The sequence below is a fragment of the Corythoichthys intestinalis genome, chromosome 10, assembly GCF_030265065.1.
Source record: "Corythoichthys intestinalis isolate RoL2023-P3 chromosome 10, ASM3026506v1, whole genome shotgun sequence".
Taxonomy (NCBI): domain Eukaryota; kingdom Metazoa; phylum Chordata; class Actinopteri; order Syngnathiformes; family Syngnathidae; genus Corythoichthys; species Corythoichthys intestinalis.
This window is the reverse complement of record NC_080404.1, coordinates 31,456,562-31,475,673: the sequence shown is the minus strand read 5'-3', so window position 1 is coordinate 31,475,673 and position 19,112 is coordinate 31,456,562. Positions and strand designations below refer to the sequence as shown.

General features: G+C 38.1%; 1 protein-coding gene and 1 long non-coding RNA gene across 2 annotated transcripts in view; one reads left to right on the top strand and one right to left on the bottom strand.

The window, feature by feature from the left end:
* Window positions 1–1,302: 1,302 nt before the first annotated feature.
* Window positions 1,303–10,873, bottom strand: LOC130923185 (uncharacterized). Its single transcript, XR_009064666.1, has 3 exons — window positions 10,580–10,873; window positions 6,141–6,364; window positions 1,303–1,805 (listed from the first exon to the last, which is right to left on the bottom strand). It is a non-coding gene; the product is annotated as an uncharacterized LOC130923185 (long non-coding RNA).
* The window catches only part of LOC130923184 (carbohydrate sulfotransferase 15-like), a 31,973-nt gene continuing 23,501 nt past the window's right edge, over window positions 10,641–19,112 (top strand). Inside the window, exon 1 of the mRNA XM_057848701.1 lies at window positions 10,641–10,928. The gene's annotated coding sequence lies outside the window, so the exon portion shown is untranslated. The remainder of the gene's footprint in view (window positions 10,929–19,112) is intronic.

Here is a 19,112-nt window from a genome sequence, read left to right as displayed (position 1 = left end):
ATATATATATATATATATATATATATATATATATATATATATATATATATATACATTAGGGCTGTCAAAATTATCGCGTTAACGCGCGGTAATTATTTGTTTTAATTAATCACGTTAAAATATTTGACGCAATTAACGCACTAGGCCCGCTCAGAGAGATTTAAATGTCAGTACAGTAAAAGGCCAACTTGTTAATTGTGTTTTATGGAGTTTTTCCGCCCTCTGCTGGCGCTTGGGTGTGACTTGCATATGTTATGTGGCGTAATGTCGCCCTCTGCTGGCGATTCAGTGCAGCTGATTATTTGGGTTTCGGCGCGCTTTTCTGACGTAATTATATGTCGACGCGAACTCACAGTAATAGACAGTGCTATTCAGACCAGCTAACGCCCGCATCCAGTATTCAGTGGCAGTTGTCATAGCCCCATCACACTGTTTGTGTCTAATACATGCATCGTTTGTGAGTTATATTCCTCCTTTGTTTATATTCATGAGCATTAGATAGTTATTGATGATGTGTATTTGAATTTGTTCACATATATGGTGAAATGCAGTTACATTGTTAGATGCTTGTGAGCTAATTGGCTAGTGCTACTGCTCAAATGGACACGTGTGTGTACATTTTATGTTATTTTGTGATTTATGCAAGTTATTGACACATTGCCTTGTTATTTTCAGTTTTACAAAAATACAAGAAACGTGTTCCTGTCAAAAAGAGATGACTTCAGTAAAGCCCATGCAACTTTGCCACACCGTCTGATTTCTTTTTGGAACTTATGTTCGCTATCTGTCAATTTGTGTACTCACACACATTGAGGACAGAATAGGGCTACTAGTTTATTTTTTGATTGAAAATTTTACAAATTTTATTAAAACGAAAACATTAAGAGGCGTTTTAATTTAACATTTCTATAACTTGTACTAATATTCATCTTTTAAGAACTACAAGTCTTTCTATCCATTGATCACTTTAACAGAATGTTAGTAATGTTAATGCCATCTTGTTGATTTATTGTTATAATAAACAAATACAGTCCTTATGTACCGTATGTTGAATGTATATATCCATCTTATCTTTCCATTCCAACAATAATTTACAGAAAAATATGGCATATTTTATCGATGGTTTGAATTGCGATTAATTGCGATTAATTACGATTAATTAATTTTTAAGCTGTAATTAACTCGATTAAAAATTTTAATCGTTTGACAGCCCTTATATATATATATATATATATATATATATATATATATATATATATATATATATATATACATATATCGGACTTTCACTTTAAACAGCTGAGTAAAGCACCATTACTTCTACTCCGTCTGTCCCAGGACAATTATTCTGCTGTTTTTGCAAATCAGACTCCCTCTCTGCTGTACTGGTCGATGCATTAAAAAACAAAAAACAAAGAAAACATAAACATCTGGGAATACATGTCAAGAACAAGGCAGCATTTTAAAAATGTTTTCCCCTTAGACAATACATTAATATTCCCAATAGATGAATAAAAAATATGCACACTCATCAAAATGTGGTCAGAAAATGTTTTACTTTTGAGCTCTTTCAAATTGGAAGTTAGACAGTTACCAATCGTATCAAAAGAGTTAATTAAGGTTTTATGGTGGTGACAAGTTGACCTAGAAAACAAATTATAGAACAGCCGGCACACGAAACTGACCGCAAGAGCACAGCAATGCCTCGACTCATTCAGGAGGTCACAAAGGAACCCAGGATAACAGCCAAAGAACTGCTGGCCTCGGTTGCCTCAATTAAAGTCAGTGTTCATGACTCCAATAACCTGGGTAAACAAGGCATCAATGGCAGTGTTCAAAGGGCAAAAAACATTTCTAACCAAAATAACAAATTCCTATCTAATTTTTGCCTTAAAAGAAAGACTATACACACCCTAGCGTCCACCTCTACAACCTGTTGCCCTCTGCAGGCACTACAGGGGCATACAGGCCAGAAAAACTGACTGAGAGTCTTTCAAAGAGCTGTCACCATACTCATTTCAAGTTTGCACTGAAAAACTGACATGCTGCGCACCACTGAAAATGTCACTGAGATTGCACTGCTAATGCCACAACATTGTCACATGCACCTCACAAAGTAAAAATGTTAGACATTTGGCTCAATTTGGGTACTGCATATGCAATATTTGCAGTTACATTATAGCATTTTTGCACTGTTACATCAATATGCACAAATGTCATTTGCAACATCATATCAAGTCAACACTATGATATTACTACTACGTACTTCACGATTTGCTGCTGGTCACTTATTCACTTTATTCCCAATATGTGCACCCTGTAACCTGTGTTTTTATTTTAGCCTTATTGTGCTTTTGTTTTATGTGGTGCACTTTATAGAAAAGCTTTAAATCTCATTGTACTCTGTATAATGACAATAAAGACTTTCTACTGTTTTCCATAAAAAAGGCTAAAGCTTTAGAATGATTCCCAAGCAGTGCTGTGGTCTATGTGATATGCTGGTATACACTGTAAGTTAGTGATTTGCGCATACTGAGTGGTTTGGTTTGTGTGATGCCCAGATATATGATCAATCTTTTTTTTCCTTCCAACATATCCACTTATTGTGTGAGGATAGTGTCTGACAACATTTTTGTGACAGCCTTCACACATTGATTCATTCGTTCAATTAACCCAGTGTGTTGAGGTGAACTCTGAGGCTTCTGTTGCCTGTGACGACACCAGAGCAGGCAATAAAAAAGTTGGCCAGATGTTTGATATGTGCTTCCCATGCTGGCTCTGCACTACATTTGCGACTAAATCTCACTTGTAGAATGTGGAGGACAATTACGTAAACTGTCTGTTGATTGTGGCTGCATTATTTGTCTCCACAAATGTAAATCTTAAAGCAGAGCTAGTTTTATCATATGGTGCATTGACAAACGATTTTGAATTCATTTGTCTTTAATATATTTTACACATTCGTTAAGGTAGAGGTAGCGTTTTTACAATTTGTGAAAAAACAGGAGTAAGTGCAAGCTGTAGTGTACAATTGTGAAATGGAAGTAAAGTGGATGATGCATGAGCACTTGCAAATGCTTAAAAAGACAAAAAAAAAAAAAAAAAAAAGGTAAAGCATCATAAATTTGTTAATGGTTACTTCATGCTCCTCCGCTGTGTTATACCTCCAAATTATTTATTTATTTATTTATTTATTCATGTATTTATTGATTTATTTTTACACCAAAGTAGGGCAATAGCACAAGTAAAAACAGTAATTCTTACTTCTTTGTCTGACCAAAAAAAAAAAAAAAACGTGAGGGGGCCACTGTCATCTAAAGTAGGGCAATAGCACAAGTAATAACAGTAATTCTTACTTCTTTGTCTGACCCCAAAAAAACCCAAAAAACGTGAGGGGACCACTGTCATCTTTGCTGATAACAAAAAACAGTATGCTGTCTTCCGGTCCAAGGAAGAGGTTCGGTGAAACAAGAGGCTCAGTGAAACAGTGCTGCTGCCGTGAGGAAGCGCATGGATGTGCACAGGTGCATGTTCGTCCAGTGTGTTCGATGCGAAAACGTTCAATTGAAAGGAAGAAAAAGGAATTTTTGGGGCAGTTTTTGTTCAAATGTCAGTGCTCTGTGTACTCATCATGGCACTGGTTGAGCATGCATGGAGTAGAAAAGTATTTCAAATTAACACAAAAATGTCCTTATAGCACCAGTAATTTTATTTGGTAGAGAGTAACCACTGAAGCTGGAGGGAATCCTTACATCACATGTACTATTCTTGGTGTGATCTCAAATTGCAGCACTAGCAAACAAAATAAAACAGAGTGAAAGGCAAAAAATACATACAGTGCCTTGCAAAAGTATTCGGCCCCCTTGAACCTTGCAACCTTTCGCCACATTTCAGGCTTCAAACATAAAGATATAACATTTTAATTTTTTGTCAAGAATCAACAACAAGTGGGACACAATCGTGAAGTGGAACAAAATTTATTGGATAATTTAAACTTTTTTAACAAATAAAAAACTGAAAAGTGGGGCGTGCAATATTATTCAGCCCCCTTGCGTTAATACTTTGTAGCGCCACCTTTTGCTCCAATTACAGCTGCAAGTCGCTTGGGGTATGTTTCTATCAGTTTTGCACATCGAGAGACTGACATTCTTGCCCATTCTTCCTTGCAAAACAGCTCGAGCTCAGTGAGGTTGGATGGAGAGTTTGTGAACAGCAGTCTTCAGCTCTTTCCACAGATTCTCGATTGGATTCAGGTCTGGACTTTGATTGGCCATTCTAACACCTGGATACGTTTATTTTTTAACCATTCCATTGTAGATTTGGCTTTATGTTTTGGATCATTGTCCTGTTGGAAGATAAATCTCCGTCCCAGTCTCAGGTCCTGTGCAGATACCAACAGGTTTTCTTCCAGAATGTTCCTGTATTTGGCTGCATCCATCTTCCCGTCAATTTTAACCATCTTCCCAGTCCCTGCTGAAGAAAAGCAGGCCCAAACCATGATGCTGCCACCACCATGTTTGACAGTGGGGATGGTGTGTTCAGGGTGATGAGCTGTGTTGCTTTTACGCCAAACATATCGTTTTGCATTGTGGCCAAAAAGTTCAATTTTGGTTTCATCTGACCAGAGCACCTTCTTCCACATGTTTGGAGTGTCTCCCAGGTGGCTTGTGGCAAACTTTAAACGAGACTTTTTATGGATATCTTTGAGAAATGGCTTTCTTCTTGCCACTTTTCCATAAAGGCCAGATTTGTGCAGTGTACGACTGATTGTTGTCCTATGGACAGACTCTCCCACCTCAGCTGTAGATCTCTGCAGTTCATCCAGAGTGATCATGGGCCTCTTGGCTGCATCTCTGATCAGTTTTCTCCTTGTTTGAGAAGAAAGTTTGGAAGGACGGCCGGGTCTTGGTAGATTTGCAGTGGTCTGATGCTCCTTCCATTTCAATATGATGGCTTGCACAGTGCTCCTTGAGATGTTTAAAGCTTGGGAAATCTTTTTGTATCCAAATCCGGCTTTAAACTTCTCCACAACAGTATCTCGGACCTGCCTGGTGTGTTCCTTGGTTTTCATAATGCTCTCTGCACTTTAAACAGAACCCTGAGACTATCACAGAGCAGGTGCATTTATACGGACACTTGATTACACACAGGTGGATTCTATTTATCATCATCGGTCATTTAGGACAACATTGGATCATTCAGAGATCCTCACTGAACTTCTGGAGTGAGTTTGCTGCACTGAAAGTAAAGGGGCCGAATAATATTGCACGCCCCACTTTTCAGTTTTTTATTTGTTAAAAAAGTTTAAATTATCCAATAAATGTTGTTCCACTTCACGATTGTGTCCCAGTTGTTGTTGATTCTTGACAAAAAAATTAAATTGCATTTCTTTATGTTTGAAGCCTGAAATGTGGCGAAAGGTTGCAAGGTTCAAGGGGGCCGAATACTTTTGCAAGGCACTGTATATAAAAAAAAAAAAAAATACTGTATATTAGCCTTCTTTTCTACTATTGATGTTTGAATTTGGGAATAACAGTTCAACACAAGAGTCGATGTAATGTAGAGTGCTTCTAAGGGAGACAAAACATCAGCTATTATTTACATTTCAACAGGAAAGTTGATTAAAAAACTAAACGTGGAGGAAATTCATTTATATGATCATCGAGGGACTGGCTGCATGATTGACTTTTTTGCTGCTTGGTTTGTTAGCACAGACGTACTCTTTTGACGGTGAAACGGATATTGTGCTACAGAGATCAAGTCAACTTGCAGGCTACCAAATATTTGCTAAATTGCGAAAAACAAAACAAAACAAACAAACAAACGTTTCCCAAATATTTGAGGGAAAATGTCTCTCAAAAACAAGGTAATTAAGGTTTGGTTGCCAGTTTGTACTTAAATAACTAAAAAAACGCTAGAAGCTCTTGAACTATTCGCAATACAACTAGAAGTGGAATCTTCAAGTTTTCATGATCAATCTGTAGAAAAAGTATGATTAAACAAAATCATTTATAAACCAAAGCGATAGCGTTGACTGGAAATAATGTAAATTCAATTTATCCATTCCGGTAACCCAAAAATATTAAACAGTTGTTTTGCACACAGATTGTGAAATAAAAATAAATGAACACGACTTTTACCTTTTTTGAAGAATCTTGTTGGAATTTTGGGGATTCCTCCTATCTGCTGATCATTTTGTCTTTAACTGGTATGAGGACAGAAGTGGAATAATTCACTGTAAAAACAGTTGCGCGATGGGTTCCCATACAAAGTCAATGTAATCCCGCGTGGAAGGGCAGCCTGTTGACTGGCCATGTCCCGCGATGAATTTTGCGGCACAAAGATGATGGCTGGGTTGATTTTTCTGCAACAGATTTCAGTGACGACAAGGAAGCAGCCAGTTAAATATTTTTTCTCATTCACGTGACTTAAGCTGCCAGAACTAGAACCCTGCCTAACATTCAGTCAACAAAATGCCAAAAAAAGAAGGAAAAAAATTGGACTACGAGTCATAATATTACGAGATTTAAGTGACGATATTACGAGAATTAAGTCATGTATTGTAAAACTTCAAGCAAAAAGTTGTAATATGAATAGTCATAATATGTTATAATCATATTACGATACGTTAAACTGCTTATTTTTATATAATGTGAACCGGAAGTTGTTTGGTTTCACTCAGTGTTGCTTTTGTCAACAATGACTATAGCAAAAATATTGTGTCGACTAACAATTCTTTCATAACAATGACGAGACGATAACAAGGTAAAAACGTGTCATGAGAGACTAAAACATAATGAGAAAATGCGCCATAGTTTCCGTCACATGTTCACAATGTGTGACAGTTTATGTGTAGTTGGCCAGCATCGTAGCAGTGTCTGGTTGTCTCACTCATGTGACGTGCTGCACCCCCCCAACTCACCAGTGTCCTCTCCAGTCTCCTCATCGCTTGTTTTGAAACAAACACAGTCAGATTTGTTTTCTTATCTTGCCAAAAGAGAATATGCAATGCTGCTTTAGTCTTTAAAGGTCTGTTCTGAGTGATCATCACACACTAAATGTAACTTGTAGCATTAGCATAGCATTAAGTTTGTGTTGGCTTTAGGCTAATGTTAACGGGTAAATTTTTTAAATACTTATTTGTGCCGTCCAGGTGGGTATGATTAATTGAAATTAATGAACTGTTTTCCTACTGAGTGCTTATTATCACCACATTATGCGCTTGTCTGTCAATATTCATTCGAAAGAGTTGGAAACCTTTAGTTTTGGAGTAAAACTTTTTAAAAAATTTACAGACGAAAGCATTGAGTAAACGTCGACTAAAACTAGACGAAATTGGTCTGAGTTGTTGTCAACAAAAACTAGACGAAGACAAACACATTTTGAAATGACTAAAATATGACTCAGACTAATATTTATAATCGTTCAATTAAATTTTGTTTTTATAGCCCTATATCACAACAGGTTTGTCTCAGAGGGCTTTACAGAGTCATTTTGGATACACAGTCAGATACAGTAGATGAATGAGATGAGTCCATGAGTCCATGACCTGGGCATTCCATATCCTTAGACCCTCAGTGGCGGCAAGGAAAAACTAAAAAAAAAAAAAAAAAAAACATGGGAAAAAAGAGAAACCTTGGGGAGGACCAAAAGACTAAGACTATGACGAAAATTAAAACTGCTGCCAAAAACAACACTGGTTTCGCAGACTTCGACTTTTGGTGACATAAGGTCTGTGTGACAACTAGAGGTGGGTAGTAACACGTTATATTTACTCCTTTACATTTACTTGAGTAACTTTTTGAGAAAAATGTACTTCTAAGAGTAGTTTTACAAAGCCATACTTTTTACTTTTACTTGAGTAGATTTGTGAAGAAGAAACGTTACTCTTACTTCGCTACTTTGGGTTACACTAGTCTTTACATTTTCCTCTTTATTCTACATATTAGATTTTACTTCTTTTTTTTGCCAGAGATGATGCCAACAATGTTCCAGTTTCACCAATGAGACATCGCAACAATAATCACATGACTCCTTAAAGAGCATACGACAGGAGAAAAAAAGTCTTAAATGGCATTATTATGTGAATTAGAATCATATTTTGAGACGATTCGACTATATACAACAATTTAGCAAAGCGCAGATGACGAGAAATTAGTCTTTTAATCTGCCGGTTAGCCACGCCTACCATTATAGGGCTTTAGCGTCCCCAACAGGTGGATGACGTCAGCGGTAGACTGGGCTCATCGGTTTTACTATTCACCCCATTGAGGGGGAATTATTCAGAACGAGGAAAACGAAGACAGCCGCAAAATGTCATTGTTTCAGTCTCTCTACTCCAATATTTTTACAGGATTTTCTTTTTATCCAAGTATTTTTTCCCCAATAGCTATATAAATGGCTTGAGAAGGACCAGTCAGCCCGTCGAGGGGGAACTATTCACAACGAGGAAAACGCGACGAAGAGAGCTGCAAAATGTCATTGTTTCTGTCTCTTTACTTCAATATTTTTTACAGGATATTCTTTTTATCCAAGTGTTTTCCCCAATTGCTAAATAAATGGCATGGTCATGACAAATAACAGTCTTGTGCTAAATGGAATATGAAATAATAAAAATGCATTTATTCAGGACGACATGGCAAAATTACTCCATAATGGTCAAAACTGTCGACTTCACCTTTACTGTCGCACCTGCCGAACGATATTTTATGACACCTAAATCGGATATATGTCATTTCCCTTCCCACACCGGCTTCGGAGAATGTAAACAAACCAAAAGGCGTGACAGCTAGCCGACATGCTAACCCGAACCGAGTGATGTTTCAAAGTCTCCGAAGTGGAAAATCACACATAACTAGCCTGGATTTATTGACATGACGACTGGGTTGTCGATTGTCTTCGCGGATCGGCAAACCGCCCGGCGGAGAGCAATTTAAAGTTCGTACCCCGGAGGAGGGTGGCTGCAGTTGTTGTGCAGCTAACGTGCTGCTAACGTGCATGAGGAAAGCTTTTTACATGCCTATCAATGATAAAACGTAAGTAGTCCTTTACTTAAAGAAAGTTTGTAGTGTTTACTTTGTAATCGCTGTATTCGTATTTGACATAATACAAAACAAGATGTTTACTCACTTCCTCGTAAGTCCAATGGTCCCACAGTAAATATCCACGGTGAATGGGAACCTTTTGAAACTCCAAAAAGGCGCATACGCCTCTCCCTCATACAGAATGATTTTTCTGCAGCCGTTTGGCTGGTGTGATGCGAAAAATAAACGTATTAATCCGCAAAATCAGCTGAATCCTTCGTCCTCATAGACACAACAGTACACTGTATAGTGAAGAGGACGTCTTCTACCGTACACGTCACAGCGCCCTCCTCCTCAATGCAAGACCGAAGCCGGAAGTCACTCATTTTCATGGCGTGGGATCAAAAAAACTAAATAAATATAGCGATCGCTTCCACACACATCCAAGCGGTCCATATCATTCAGGAGCATAAAATACAGCGTGTATTATGAAATAAACATGCTTTTTCGTGTCACATGCACTTTAACACCAATCAGACTTAAGCTTGCCGTTCCATGATCACGCCAGCCTGTTCAATCACATGACATATTCAAAGCACCGTTACAAATTAAGTATTTGGCGTAGCTTGCTGCCGTCAACATGACTCGAAAGCATGGGTTTTAAACTTCCACCCAGTTTTTATTTGGCACTGATTGACCACGAAAAACCAGAAATATGATCCTTTTAATTTCATAATAGGAAATGTTTTATCCCCTAGAGGGCACTCATTCTCTTTGGACAAATGATGCTTCGTTTATGCAATTTTTTTTTCTTGTTGAAATTCAATTTTTTTTTTTTTTGTATTTCTTGGCTTAATATGGTTATGTGATAGTTTATAGTACACTATAATAATAATAACAGTTAATATAAATAACTTTGTGCTGAGAAAAAAATGTCATTGTTTGCTCAGATTGTTACTCATTACTTGAGTATACTCTTCACTAAATAATTTTTTTCTTGTGCTTGAGTACATTTTTTGGCGTACTACTTTAACTTTTGTAATATTAATTTGAAGGATCGCTACTCGAGTAAAATTTTTGGCTACTCGCCCCACTGGTGACCACATGAATGTTTTTGGTGATACATCGCATATCGCGAGAAAGGCGTTTTCGTGCAACAGTTTAACTTTGGTGTGAACGCAGCATTACATTTCAGCATTTTACAGTGTTAGACGTGGCCCCTATTAAGAGGTTTTCCCTGCTAAGCTCATCTTTCTGGACAGTATGGGATGATACTGCAGTGGTTCATCATAATGAGATAGTAATTGTTAGCATATAGTTAGTTAGCATTGGGGGAAATATTCAAAGCACCTCTTACTGTAAAGCAGCCCCTTAAACAATTTTACGTGTATGTTGAAACAACCTATCCAATTTACTTCCACAAAGTTTGTCATTTGTCTTTGAAAGCAAATTTAAACAGGGAAAAACGATCAGCTGAAAAAAAAAAAAAACCGCGTCCCAAATTGTTTGTTTACTTAATGAACACAAACCAAACATAATCGTCGCGCACGACTCACCTTGCATCCAAACCGCTCAACTACCGGCGGCTTGTGGTTACAAATAGAGCATAGACCACACCTAAGCAATTCTGCATCGTCAGCTCAGGGGAAGTAATGAGTTGAGTTCCGTAAGATTTACTCGTTGGTGCGCCTCCCCTCGCTCCAACAGTCGGTCAGATGAAGGCAGCGGCAACTCATTTGTGTTGTTCAAGCCAACCATGGGCACATTGCGCACTCGACAAGCACTTCGTGCTCTTTTCTACCCCAGGCAGGCAGACAGACACCTGTCCCGTCTTCATTTCCCCCATTCGGATCAGCATGGATCTTTTGTTGATTGATTATGTCTGGTGACCCTCTCAACTCAAGTGTGAGTATAAACCTTAAGTAGCTATATTTAAAAAAAAAAAAAAAAAAAAAAAAAAAATTGACAATATTGTATTTTTACACTGTTTCTGTCGAGTTATGTATACTATATAGAAAATCACATTCATGAGTCAACTGTGTTTTAGTAAGGAACAAGTAAAAAAAAAAAAAAAAACATGGCTGGATTATTACAATATTGTTTTTTAGTTTATTTTCTTGCTTTGTTGCTGTCCTTTAATAGCATTTCTGGTTCATTATAACAATTTCACAATTATAATAAGAATCTAGCTTTCTAGTAGAACACAACTTTTACCAAGTCATTTTTGAAAACCTATATATTTACTAATTATTATTATATATGTATTTTTACAATTATTAACATTTTGGGTCAAAACTATCACTTGTTGCTATATGAAGAGCTCATAATGCTTAAACATAGCTGCCAATTGAAGTCATAAATAGACTAAAAAAATAGAACAAATACTGTTTGAAGGATTATGGGACAGGGGTATGTATCGTTTATTTCACGTCTAAATTCTATTAAATATGAAATTCATGTTTTTGAAATGGACATTTCTGTAAAATCATGATTGCAGTTTTCCTTTAGAATATATTCTATCCGTGTCTCCATGTAGACATGACTGCTGATTAAAATGGGAACTCAGCAGGACTATTGTAGAACCTCACTTGAGTTTTGGCATTCACAAATTTACCTACCACAATATTTACAGAAAAACCCACCTCTTAACACTTTCTTATGGCAAACTACAGTGTATATGTTCATCAGTGAAATTATATTGTCGGTTACGTAGTATCATTTAAACAATTAATGTAGCCAACTCTAATAACTTATTAAGTGACCCCCATTATTCATGCATATTCGCCATCTGGCTCAGCTCCAATCCCCCACAAATAGCAGGGTTGCGCTGTATTCAACACTCATTGCTTGCCAGTTGTGAGATTAGAATTCCTTAAATGTTGGCAGAAGCTCTTTAAATGAGGTTGTGTATGTGTTTAGCAGTAATCCTTAAAGATAACCCTCAGCTCATTAAACAGCTGGACAGTGTCAGTATTATTAAGTGATGGCCTAGCAGAGAGTGAACGTCAAACATTGCAGCGTGCAGTTTAGCGTGAACAGATAACAACGTTGTAAATATTCGTGTTCACGCAGGCGACAGTTTGTGCTTCTGATTGCTTTTCTGTTTATTCTAGTTTGACACGTTTAGATATGAGTGTTGGATGAGTTACAGTGGTGGATTCCTTCGACTGCTGCATTCTGACTAGTTCAGTGACGCCGAGAATACTGAATGATTGTTTCATTGCTTGTGGTGGCTACCACTACCACCACCACAAATTAGTGTTTCATGATGTGGTAAAGTTTTCACTGTTTGTTTAAATGCACATTTGTTGATTATTGTTTGCAGTAAATGTAATTTTTCCATCTGTTGTTTTTATTAAGTTGACAATGTTTAGTTAATTTGCCATACCTCCTTCAAGTCGTCGTTAGTAGAGTCCGCCCTGACTTAAACAGCCACAGAGATGTGTCTGGAGGTCAGTTTGGTTGAAGCCTTTTGTGATGGCCTCTTTTATGTTGGGCCCAAGATATTTTGTTAAACTGTTTCTTTTGTGACTTTTATTAAATCGAATTTTCACCTAAGTTGAAACACCAGTGTCCTTGTGTAAGTTTGGTCCACTACATTGCTACAGATAAAGATATATGTCCAAACCATTTGAAATGGGAGGGATGGCAGCAGGGGCGGACTGGGACTAAAAAGCAGCCCTGGACTTTGATTCAGCCCGGCCCACAAGAATCGCTGTACGAAGGGAAACACAAACCCTCTAGGGGGCTCTGGGGTCATGCCCCCGGGAGATTTTATTTATTTACATTTTATTGTAAAATGCATCAATTTCGTGCACTTTGAGAGAAAAATGAAAACCTAAACATTGCATTATTATACATTTTAACTTGAATACTCACTCAGAAATTAAGAGCACAATCCAGGTCTCAATAAAGAACCAGAAATGGCAGGAGACTCGCTGAAGCACAAAGAAAACATGGTATGATTTATGATAAATCGCAATGAAAAGAGGCTGTAATTATACATTTTAACTTGAATACTCCCTGAGAAATGAACAGAACACTCTCAGGATCTCTATGTAGAACCAGAAAAAGGCAGGAGACTATATTTCTTCTGAATTATTAATATTGCTGCTGCGTGTGCATACGTTGTTTTACAGCTAAAATATTTTTTTCTTAGGAGAGGGATAGTAGGACTAGCATACTGTAACTTGACACAATGGCAAACAGGGACATGGACTAGCTGGCACTAACCCTTTAATTGCCATTTATTTCATTTACAATGTAGCTACCTGGTGGATAACAATTCTTCATCCCTACTTACTTGCCCTGCTCTTGTCAGGGGAACTTCCACCAGCTCATCATTACCCTCTCCCTGCACCGGCTGCACGTGAGAGCGGCTGCCGCTCCCACTCTCACAATCGCCGGGGGCTGGGCTGTTGCTAGCCGGCGTGGCCGTTGCAGCCAGACTGCTGCTTGCGAACATGTGTGTCAACTTGTGACATTTCAATGCTTCGCGAGAGTTTCTTCAAGTTTTTCCTCTCTAACCTTCTCCGCGCCACCCTTCTTTTTTCTTTTTTTGCCACCACCATCCACATTGTTTATCCACGCTCGTCGCTATTTTGCTTCCACAAGGAGTAAGGCTTTACCAAAGTTGGCTACTCTGTGATTTCTTCGTTCTTCTCCTATCAGGTTGGCGGTTAACAGCCAGGCGCATTGCTGCCACCTGTCGGATTAGATGCGAACTGTAGATAATCATAGAGGATAGGGGGGATAAAAACAGTGATGCATGTATGGCGGCCGCCGGCCGTCCAGAGCACCAGCCGTTCTGTGATCCTCCAGAAACTACAGATTACCAGTCCGCCCCTGGATGGCAGTGATCATTCTTATGCTCAATGTCAACCAATTATTTTAAAAGTACAAGTGAACTTCGCAGAACAAAAATGAAAATATGGCTGCATGACACTGGTGTGTTCAAAATGTTTTCTTGAGATAATATTCTGCTTTATCCTGATATTTTCTCCTATCTACTTTGGCTATTTTGGTTTCCTTTTCAACTTTTGTCAATGGAAATCCCAAAGGTTGACAACCAAATTATACTGCTTTGTACAGGGGTGTCCAACCTGTGCCACAAAGTGTTTTTTTTCCCCAGCTGATCAGAGGACAACTTTTCAGCAATCTGGTCTTTTACAAGGGTAATCAGTTGATCGCAGTCAGATTGTGTGTTGTTTGTTTCAGGAGAAACGCCATCGGTTAAACTGTCAGAACTGGATCAGTTGGAATAAAAACATACACTCACAGCGGACCTTGAGGATCGGTTTGCCCACCCCTAGCTTAGTGGAAATAGGTCTTTATTACTCATGGGAATTAACTACAGATGTTATGTCAATGCACCACACCTTCACACACCCAAGCATTAACCTCGCTCAGGCTGATGCCTTGTGGTTTATTTGGCCTGGGGGGGCAGGAAGACTTCAGGTTGTCCAACCAAGTCTGCACCCGTCACCTTGAAATAGTTGAAGAACTTCCCGAAATGTAAAAACCATGCTTCTTTTGGCAACCTCAGATCTTGATGTAAGGTTCAGAGTTATGAGGAGGAGGAGTATGAGGAGGAGGAGAACGCACTATCTGGATGTTAGCACTGGGGTTCCATCATGAGCTACAGAAAAAGTATTTTTCTTGTAGCATTGGGAATGTGGGAGTATGACATTGCGCTCTTTTTCTGGCAACTGCTCTGAGTGTCTCTTATTCAACAGTGTTTTCTTAACGTTTTTTCGATGACATCGCAAACAAACTTTTGTGCACTCTCATTCTTTTCTTTATTCGTCATTCCACGTTGCTCCCATCAATTCATTTTCCTGATGTCTAATGGCTTTCCCTTGAATTCTTTCTCTATTCCTCGTAATGCTATTTCAAGTATGTTATTACTAAATTGTGTTCTAAGAAAGGCACCATTCTGTATGTTTTTTAACTCAAGATCAATCTGGCTTCCTTTTATGATTGACATTGTATAAATTATACCATAGCAAATAAGGACTTTCCACAGTCTTTAAACCGCATGCCATCAGTTCAAGTCCGTCCATACTGGCAGCATGAGCTCCATTACGTTAGAGATGGGCTTGTCTGCCTGCTTTAGAAAATAAATATTTCATGATATTATCAACTTTATGGCAGTGCATGGCTCTTAGTGCATTCACAGATGCAGAATGGTCTCTTCCAGTGCGCGGGTGGTGGCTGACTCACGTAGAAACTTAGGAAACAAACGTGATCAAGCTGCTACATGTCATGTGCGTGCTCTGGTTTTTAACTCACACATCTGAGAGCGTTGACAACTTTTTTTGTCAACGTATTCAAAATCCATGTGTCCTCTGAGGTGAACTGAAGATCGGGCATGTGCCAGGTTCAACGACCATTACAGTTTTCAGTTTCAAGCATAAAAAAATGATAAGTTATGGAAAGGCGTTGGTCATTACTAGTACACATACTTGACTTGTAGTAGGTCAGTAGCGTTATCCATCTTTCAATAGGTTGTCTGCAATAGCCTCTGAAGTAGCACTTATATATGGAGGAAAACACTCAGGTTACTTGAAGTTCCGCTCTGAGACCCCCCATTTGGCCAAATTTCAAAATTGTCAGATATGCATGTGTGATACATCATTGGAAAGCTTAAAATCTCAATTTTCTGGGGGAAGAAAAATTTTGAACAGGAGGGCATTTTTTAAAAAAACATTTTTTTAAACAGCAAAACCCTATCTGGAGGTGAGAGCACGCGAGAGCAGAATTACAGACGCCGTGACTTTGACGAGATATTATCGCGTACTTACCTTGTTTCGATCCAAAAACTCCATGTAGCATGTATCACTGAGTGTCAAGACACAGCAGTGAATGGCCACAGCTGGATTTTTTCGGAATTTTATGGGTGAAACATGGTTATAAAACAAGGGTCGCGATGCAGAAATTGAAGACAACAAGGGCATATTTTCTTTTTCATATATTTACCCTTTTAAACCTTTTTTTTCCCTCAATGTTTCTAAAATATTGGGGAAAATGCGACAGTAATGAAAAAAATACAATTAAGCGATAGTTATGAGGTATATATTTGTTACTTTTTTACAGACACCAATTTTTTCATTGTGATGTAATTTGTTTAAAAGTTTAAAATATGCGAGTTAATAATTTTTTTAAAGTCTTTTTTTTTTAACTAAATATCAATTCAATCTAGACATCAATTAATGATTCTAAGCTAAAAATGACAGACATTTCGAATAATAAATACGATTACTTACCCTCTTTTTATAGCTAGGTTAAAACAAAAGCGGTTGCGCGACCTCTGTAAACAGGGTTTTCCAGGGTAAAACGGACAAATTAAAAATAGTTTGGTGGCTTATTGCGCCATGAATCTTCTATGGTAGCATATAGACATATTGTTTTATCAAACACAACATTTGTTTTGGCTTTAAATACAGCAGTTTATTTTAAAGAGGAGTGCAAGAGCAGAAACTGCTTTTTCAGTCTTGTCTGTGTTTTCCGCCATATTTAAAATATAATTAATTTATTAATTATAATATTTATAATATAATAAAATTAATATAATAATTTCTGGAGGGGACTGTAGGGATTAAGTTCAGACCAACACAAAAACTTTAAATGTGTAGTTTTACTCTGTGAGGACAAGATTGAGACAAAAATGACAAAAATGGAAACATACTTTATTATGTTGGAAGCGAGAGGCATCTTAGGCATTACCCAACCAAACCTAGAGTGGGTGACACTGTGGTCTTACTATGTTTCTTTTAGGGCTGTTTTGGGGTAGATTTTCCTAAATTTGTCTCTCTTTGTGTTTAATGTGTTACTTTTTCTGTAATTTCTGGGAAAATATATTCCCTGATAATTTCTCCAGTGTTTTTTTTATTTTAAATGTGTTCCTATCGAGTCTCTGTGTGTTACAGTATGGGTCTTCAAAGCGGTCGTCAAGGGCCTCTGTAGGTCCTGGTTTTTGTTTCAACCAATCCAATACAAACTGTTGAACAAATGAGGTTTCTGCTAAAACAAGCAGCACCTGACTGACAATAGACTGATTACACTTGTAAAACACCAGACTGGTCAAAAAGTCTTGTCTTGTTTGGTTGGAATGAAATTCTGCACCCGCTGTGGCCCTATGTGGAATAGTTTGGAGACCCCTGAGTTACAGGATCATTGGGCTTGGGTGGTATAATCTTTACCCTGCGAAATCTTCCAAGCAACCAGGAAAAATAAAACATTCTGTTGATTTGTACAAGTAGTATTTACGCAAAGTCATGTAGTTTGTATTGATTTTGGAGATTAAAAAAAACAAAAACAAAAGAAAACCATCATCAGACACTGAGAAATACTTCCCTGGTGTGCAAGTGGTTGATGCCTTATCCTTTTCTCACTGACCAATTGCCAGAAGCAGTGTTGGAGGGCTGTGAGATGATGCTAGTGTAAGTAATTGAACCTTTATTTTTGGGTTTTGGTGCAAAACCCATATGCTGCCATACAGAGTACCTGGATATATTGTTTCATTTTTATTATTAAACAAGAGAAACCACTTGGCAGCAGTTTTCTTCACTATGAGACATTAATACCAACATTTTCTGTTCCCCCACTTTCTCCAAATAAAGTGGTTTAGAATAACGCTCCATTTGTCTCCCAAAATAGTGGTAATAAACCCGAATGACCCTCTTTTACCTGCAATTACATCGCTTCTTCTCCACATGCTGCACAGTAGGACCCATCTTCAACTGCTCTCTGCTTGTTATTAATGTCACATTGGCTTTAAAGCTCTGTTAAAGAAAAATATACACATAAGCGTATATACGCACCTACATGCATGTGCAAATACACAGTAGAGCACATCTGTGATCCATATGTCAAGGTGGGCTTCCTGAGACATGTCATATTTTTACAAGAGGTCTCACATTTCTTTTCCTTTTTAAGTTTTTTTTTAATGTCTCTTGTTTTTGTTTGAGTGTGTTTGTTGAACAGATAATCAGAGGTCAAATCCCTGGAATTCATCAATGACAAAATCTGTCATCAGAGTCATTCTGGTTCCTAAAAAAGAAATTTTAGAATTGACTCTTAGGTTTCAGTCATTCATCCCATTAAAACGGTTTGGTCCACCTACAGTTTTTGATTGTTGCACTTTGCCGAATTGGCGCATTTTCCAGTCAGACTAGCAAGACAGTCACATCCTTCCATATGATTCAAGGCAAGATCGCCACATTTGTGATGGTAAAAAATGAAGAGTTTTCATATTTTTATACCCCACTTTAAAGCTGTAATGTGAAGTAAGGTTGGCCAACCATGTTTTTGAATAATATCAATGGCTAAACAGTTATAAGCATATTTTCATTATTTTTTTAACGCAACCCTTCCAGATTCTTTGTTTAACCCATAGCAACGCCCTTGACAACGAAAATGCTTTTCTTCGGCAATCTTCGGAAATCTTCGGAAATTACGTCACACCGGGAAGTGCGAGGGAAGTCCGCCATAGAACAGTATTGTTTGTTTCATTGCTTCTCGTTAAGATGCCATGGCGGTGTGTGGCGATGTTTTGTTCTCACTCAAACGAAAAGTTGTATGAGTGGCCAAAGGATAGCAGGGCACGTAAATGGACATCTTTCGTTCGCACGAAGTGAATGAATTTCATGCCATCATCGAGTAGTGTTCTCTGCTGCAAACACTTCGAAGATGCCTGCTTCTTGAACCGGTCTGCTTATGATCAAGGATTTGCCAAAAAGTAAGTGTGATTTTTGGATAGATGACTGATGACTTTGTCAAAGCAGTGCTGCCAACTGTTGTGGAATGAACAGTATAATCTAGCGACGTTAGCTGAAAGTTAACTCTTGGCAAACCCTGATCATAGTTGTTGTTGCGTTCCCCAGGTTAAGCGTGTTTAAATTGTGCGTCATCTACGATCTTGTCCGAAAGGGTTAATCCACTGTAAATCGGGAAAGGGGTGTGGATGTGCACATAAGCGGGTCGGCGTCGCGGTAATTCACGGTCACGTTGCAGTAAGAGACACACACCGCCGGTGAGTTTGTGCACATTTATTTGTATTTGTATTATGTATTTCCACCTTCATGCTTC